The sequence below is a fragment of the Rosa rugosa genome, chromosome 1 (genome assembly GCF_958449725.1).
Source record: "Rosa rugosa chromosome 1, drRosRugo1.1, whole genome shotgun sequence".
Lineage (NCBI taxonomy): Eukaryota > Viridiplantae > Streptophyta > Magnoliopsida > Rosales > Rosaceae > Rosa > Rosa rugosa.
Genome location: NC_084820.1, coordinates 46,934,745 through 46,940,053, shown reverse-complemented (window position 1 = coordinate 46,940,053; position 5,309 = coordinate 46,934,745). Strand labels below are relative to the sequence as shown.

At 40.5% G+C, this 5,309-nt stretch overlaps 2 long non-coding RNA genes across 2 annotated transcripts; one reads left to right on the top strand and one right to left on the bottom strand.

The window, feature by feature from the left end:
- Window positions 1-749: 749 nt before the first annotated feature.
- Window positions 750-1,727, top strand: LOC133739253 (uncharacterized). The gene is made up of 2 exons (XR_009860501.1): window positions 750-994; window positions 1,088-1,727. It is a non-coding gene; the product is annotated as an uncharacterized LOC133739253 (long non-coding RNA).
- A 111-nt stretch (window positions 1,728-1,838) lies between these two features.
- LOC133739245 (uncharacterized) lies at window positions 1,839-3,400 on the bottom strand. Its single transcript, XR_009860500.1, has 2 exons — window positions 3,188-3,400; window positions 1,839-2,179 (listed from the first exon to the last, which is right to left on the bottom strand). It is a non-coding gene; the product is annotated as an uncharacterized LOC133739245 (long non-coding RNA).
- Between the last annotated feature and the right edge of the window lie 1,909 nt (window positions 3,401-5,309).

The following is a 5,309-nucleotide window of genomic DNA, read 5'->3' as shown; positions in this document are numbered from 1 at the left end:
ATTAGTAATATTGTTAACGGGGATTGGGGCTTCCGCAGCCGACGCAACTCCCTCTGAGGCTTAGACGTCCCACCACGAATCCCTCAGTCCCTCGCCGCGACTCCCTCTGACTCTCTGAGGTTTAGACGCTCAATCCCGCCACTGAGCCACCTCCACCACTCCACGCAGCCATGCCTCCTGTTTCTAGAGCTCAATGTCCTCTTAAATCATAATCGATTGTTTTTCCTTCTTCGTTATTTGTGGGTTTACATTAATTGAATACCTCCTTAGTCGCTTAGAGGAATTGAATACATTAATTGAACTATAGAATACCTTCGTATGTATCCAATTGATATTATGTGTCATGATCTGTGTTTAATCTTTTTGACTACTGTGAGCCCCGGAAAAATATATCGAGCTTAGCGGAGATCGTACAAGAAATTATTCAACGATCTCGATAAATGTCAAGATGCTCGAGAATATTTGCAGACATTTTGACAAAGTGAAATCCTCAATCTAGGAGTTGGATAATAAAGTACACGACACGACGAGTTCGTGGGAATTTTTGGGGAATTTTTCGGACACCCGAAGTGTTTATAATGAATTTCCGAAGTTTGGAAATTATGGAAAATCCTTTTAAATAAATAGTATTTGTCCTGATGCGATCTGGGCCGTTAATTAACCACCGCTTGATCATGGCCGTCCACCGCTAATTGGATCAATCTATATATATATAAATCTGGATTAGTGGGAACAGCAGAAGGATCGAGAGAGGGAGAGAACCAGAGTTCTCTGACCGAGGCGAACGCGACCCGCGACTGGGTCCGATTGGAAATCGCTTCTCCGGTCACCTCTCCGCGGCGGACCACCGGCAACAGCTTCGTCTCGGTGGGGCCTACGTCCCTGTGGTCTCAGATTGTACATGCAGCGACTGTGAAGGGAGAATCGACGGTGAGAGTGTCTGACTGTTCCGGCGAATTCAAGCGATTTCCGGCCACCTTCTGGGCCGCATTCGGTATGGAAATTCCTCCTCTCGTCTTCCTCTACCCGTCTGTACAATTGGTTTTCAAATTGGATTGAGTTTTAATGGTTTGCGTTTCTGGGTTAGCTCGGGTTCGACACTGCTGCTTACGCCGGCGACATTCCTGACGGTTCTCAGTTCGTTTCTGTTTGGTTTCTGGTACGATTGCTTCTGTAGACGAGGTCTAACCCTGTTTGGAAGTCCAGTTTTCAAGATTCCTGGGTGAAACGTCAAAGCTTTGGTATCAGTTCGTCCTCGGGTTTCCAGAAAGCTGATGCGAGGGAGTTGGAACCCAGACTGCAAATCGGACTTGTTGAAGGTAAACTCGGAAGTTCTGCTCAAATCGTTATCCCTGAAAGCTAAGGGACTAAGTTGGTTATGCGATGTTGACTGCATGAACAGAATGGGTGTTTGTGTCTTGGTTTGGGTAGATGAAGTTGTATGGTTTGGTGATTTGGGATTAATTGTTTCTGGTTTTGCAAGTTAAAGTCTTGTTAGTATGGGTAAGGCAGGTTATTCGAAATGATTGTGAAAAGTTTGAGAAATGGGTAAGTTAGGATCTTGGGTGTCCTTAGTGTTTTGAGTACACCATATTTGAGATTAAAATTGTGAACTGGGTGTCCATAGTAAATTCCATCGAATTACTATGCGACAAAATGTGAATTGGAAGTAAAAGACCAAGTGTCGGATGAATTGAGATAAATCGTTGAAGAAATCGGAAACATGATCTTTGTTTGTGCATATGTTAAATTGATAGTGAGTAAAGAAAAGAAATTAATATATATACTAGACAGCTCGCCCGCGCGATGCTGCGGGTTTGTGTTTTTTCTTTCATTAATTTTATATGCAATATAGTAGTAATCATAAGCTAAGAAATATTAACCGATATGTTATGGTTTTACATAACAAACTCCAAACTTGAGACTATTTCAGCCTACATAAAAGAAGATAATCGATAAGGAAACTAATGAGGTATGTTTATTGGTTTAAAATGGTACTAACTATGGAAATAAGTTGCCCTTTTGCATCTGTGCTAGCCCTACATTTCTCACTGATGAAATTTACAAAATATTCCAAATCTCAGCCTCCACCATACACTTCACCATCCTTGTTGCCCTTTGGAAAAAAATTTCAATGTAGGATACTCACTCCATACCTACATAGGACTTTGCATCAGGCCTGCCAATCCAAACCACATATTTCATATCAAAAAATTCAAGTTAATAATCTTGGGGAGTCAAATGCTATTAGTCAACACCAAGAGGAAAATAACTCTAATTCTAATTCAGGAGCTAGTTCCTCTTTTGCTCGATTCAGTTTCAAGCAAACACATAACCACCATCGGAGAACATGAATTATCTAAAGGCTTGTTTCAACTTATGAAAGCTCTAACATTAGCAAAAGCTTAGAAACTAAGATGTACTATCAGGTCGAACTCAATGCTTCGAAAGTATCTAACAAACGCACCAAATATAACATAGAAGGAAAATTGGAGCTCATAAAATACTTGCAACGTATTCATCAGGGGTCCAACTAATTAATGAAATCCCATTTAATCGTGATATTCTCAAATGGATCAAGCACATCATAAGCTTCTGCACAAACATCCATCAAAACAAACCTTAAAACATCAATCCTCAAGATTTCCTATAACGTTGACTTCATTATATGCAATGATTATCATGTCAAAACAAAGTTTCATCCAAAACCAAAACACTTGTTGATTCAAAGACAACTTCTTTCGGTTCATTATATTAAGGCATTTATACTATTACTAAATATAAATAAATTTGGAACACCAAATACAGATCATGACTATTTGTATTCAAACCCAAAAATTAAACAAACTGTAAAGGAATATTGAGTTTAAATGAGCATAAGAAAGAGAAGAGGTTGTCAGACGCATTTCATCAAACATGTGGTGAGCAACAGTTTCAGTTTGTCTTTCGCATTCATACTCAAATCAAACTGAACTAAATGCAAGACGTTGAATTCATACTCAAATCAAACTGAACTAAATGCAAGACGTTGAATTTTTTATTGGGTTTTTCGATTTCAGATCGCACAACTCAAATCATGCTTGATTGAGTTCAACTGATTGCTCCTAAATCTCAGCTACCAACTACTTCAAAACCCACAAAGCGTTCAACTCAAACAGGAAAGAAAATTTCGAAATCCAATCCTCACCTATTCTCCACAACTTGGTGTATCGAATATTTCTTCCTCTTCCCGTCTTATGTTCTTCATCTCTCTCGGATCAGCCTTCATTCTCTCTCTCTCTCTCTCGCAGAAGACCCAGAAGAACTCTGTTATATTTCTCTCTCGCAATCTTCTTTCTATCTCTCAGCAGATCAGCAGGGCAGGGCAAGTGGGTGTAATTTGATTAGAAAGGAAGGGTAAAATCGTCGGCGGGTATTATAACAGACTGAACGGCAGGGATGTAACTTAAGAAAAAATTGAGGGCAAAAGCGTCATTTACTTCGGGCTCGAATGAACAGTAGCCACGCGAATGAACAGTTGACGCCCTTTAGATTATAGATAATTGGGTGACCTTAGTGAATCGGGTGCACTCAATATATGTTTAGTCGATATTGTAATTTCAAGTAAATGTTCGATAATTCGAGTTAATTATCGAACTTGTCGCGGTTGGTCAAACAATGGTCAAAATGGTTAACTCCTGGTCAAACCAGGAAAAGTTGGTTGGACGATTTATTAATCGTCGATATTTCATATAATTGTTCAATATGATATTAGCGGTCGAAATGTCGGAATCTAGGACTCCAGTTACCCGAGGAACGGAAGGTTCGTGACTCTCGGAGTACGTGAGAGAAAGCGTCGGAATCCAGGTAGGGATTCAAGACTCTCCTCGGTTGGTGATTTTCTTTTATATTTTATTAATGTGATGCATGATAAGTGGTATGGGTTGGTTATGTAAAATGCAATGCATAATAACCAATCCGTGAGAAAATGTGTGATGGCTTGAGAGCGAAGGGTGGCTCTGACTTCCTTGGGTTCGATCCCCTTAACCTCCGGAGGGTTAGTTACGCCGGTCGTCCGGGTATTCCGATTGTAATGACGGGCCCGGTACGTGTGTGTAGCTAGGTAGTGGACGCTCTCGCTACGCTTACCTGGTGATAAATTAATTCGAGGTAAGGTCGTGTAGTGGGTCTATGGGACCGGCCATCAGGTAATACTTGGTTTTGGCGCCGTATTTATTTAAGCATCATGCATCGGTTTTCAAGTTGAAAAACATTAAAGTTTGTCGTTTCTTTAAATATGTGGTTTAAATATGTTTTCATACTGGGCAGCCCAAATATTTGTTTATTGGTTTTAAGTCTAGTTGAGGTAGAGTTCCTGTTGAGCAGCGAGGACAAAAGCTCACCCCCTACAACAGTATGGATGCAGGTACTGTGCACTGGTAACGGGACAATGGCGGACGGAGCTGGGTGTGCAGAACAAGTTTGGTAAACCCCCTTCTGGGCTTTATTCTGATTACTATTTCCCGAACTTTGTGTCCTGAAACTTGTGTGAAACTATTCTTGGGTCAAACCTAGCTAAATTCTTATTCCTTAAATTTTGTATCTCTTGAGTGAGCTTTCATTTCAAGTCTAGACGAACAAATTGAACCTAGCGATTCAAGGATTTTCACCTCAAAAATATTGGTAGCTTCCGCTGTGTTTTGCGAAAAGTTTTTCAAATTAAATGCCTAGCGGTCCTCTAGAATGTGAACTGAGCATTCGGTTTATGTTTTAGAGACTCGTGGCACTGTGACGTGCTTAAGCTGGTGAGGTGCAGCTTGGGGCGTTACAACTACTTTGCTTGAAATTTCTCAAAAATCCCTTCTTTTATCATTATGTAGTCTCCACCCTCTGTTTTCAGTTTTCAATTTCAACACTTTAATTCCCCCAGTCTGATGTTCCGGTGAAACTCTCTTTGCCCTTTCAAGTCCATCTCCAGCAATCACACTTTACATATCTTAAGCGCTAGCTTGCTTGCTTTGCTACAACAAGTACTCTGTTTGGCAAAGTACATCTGTTCTTGTGGTTATGGACCATTATTAAGATAGGAGCCTACCTCTTGATTTCAAGTTTGGCAAACTTTAGTTGGCTAATTGAATACCTTAGGGTAATTAAAATTCGCAAAATTTTTTATGTAGCTAACAACCACCCCCCCCCCCCCCCCCCCCCCCCCAAAAAAAAAAAAACAAAAACTTTGATTCCCACAGTCTGATGTTCCGGTGAAACTCTCTTTGCTCTCTCAAGTCCATCTCCAGCAATCACACTTTACATATCTTAAGCTAGCTTGCTTG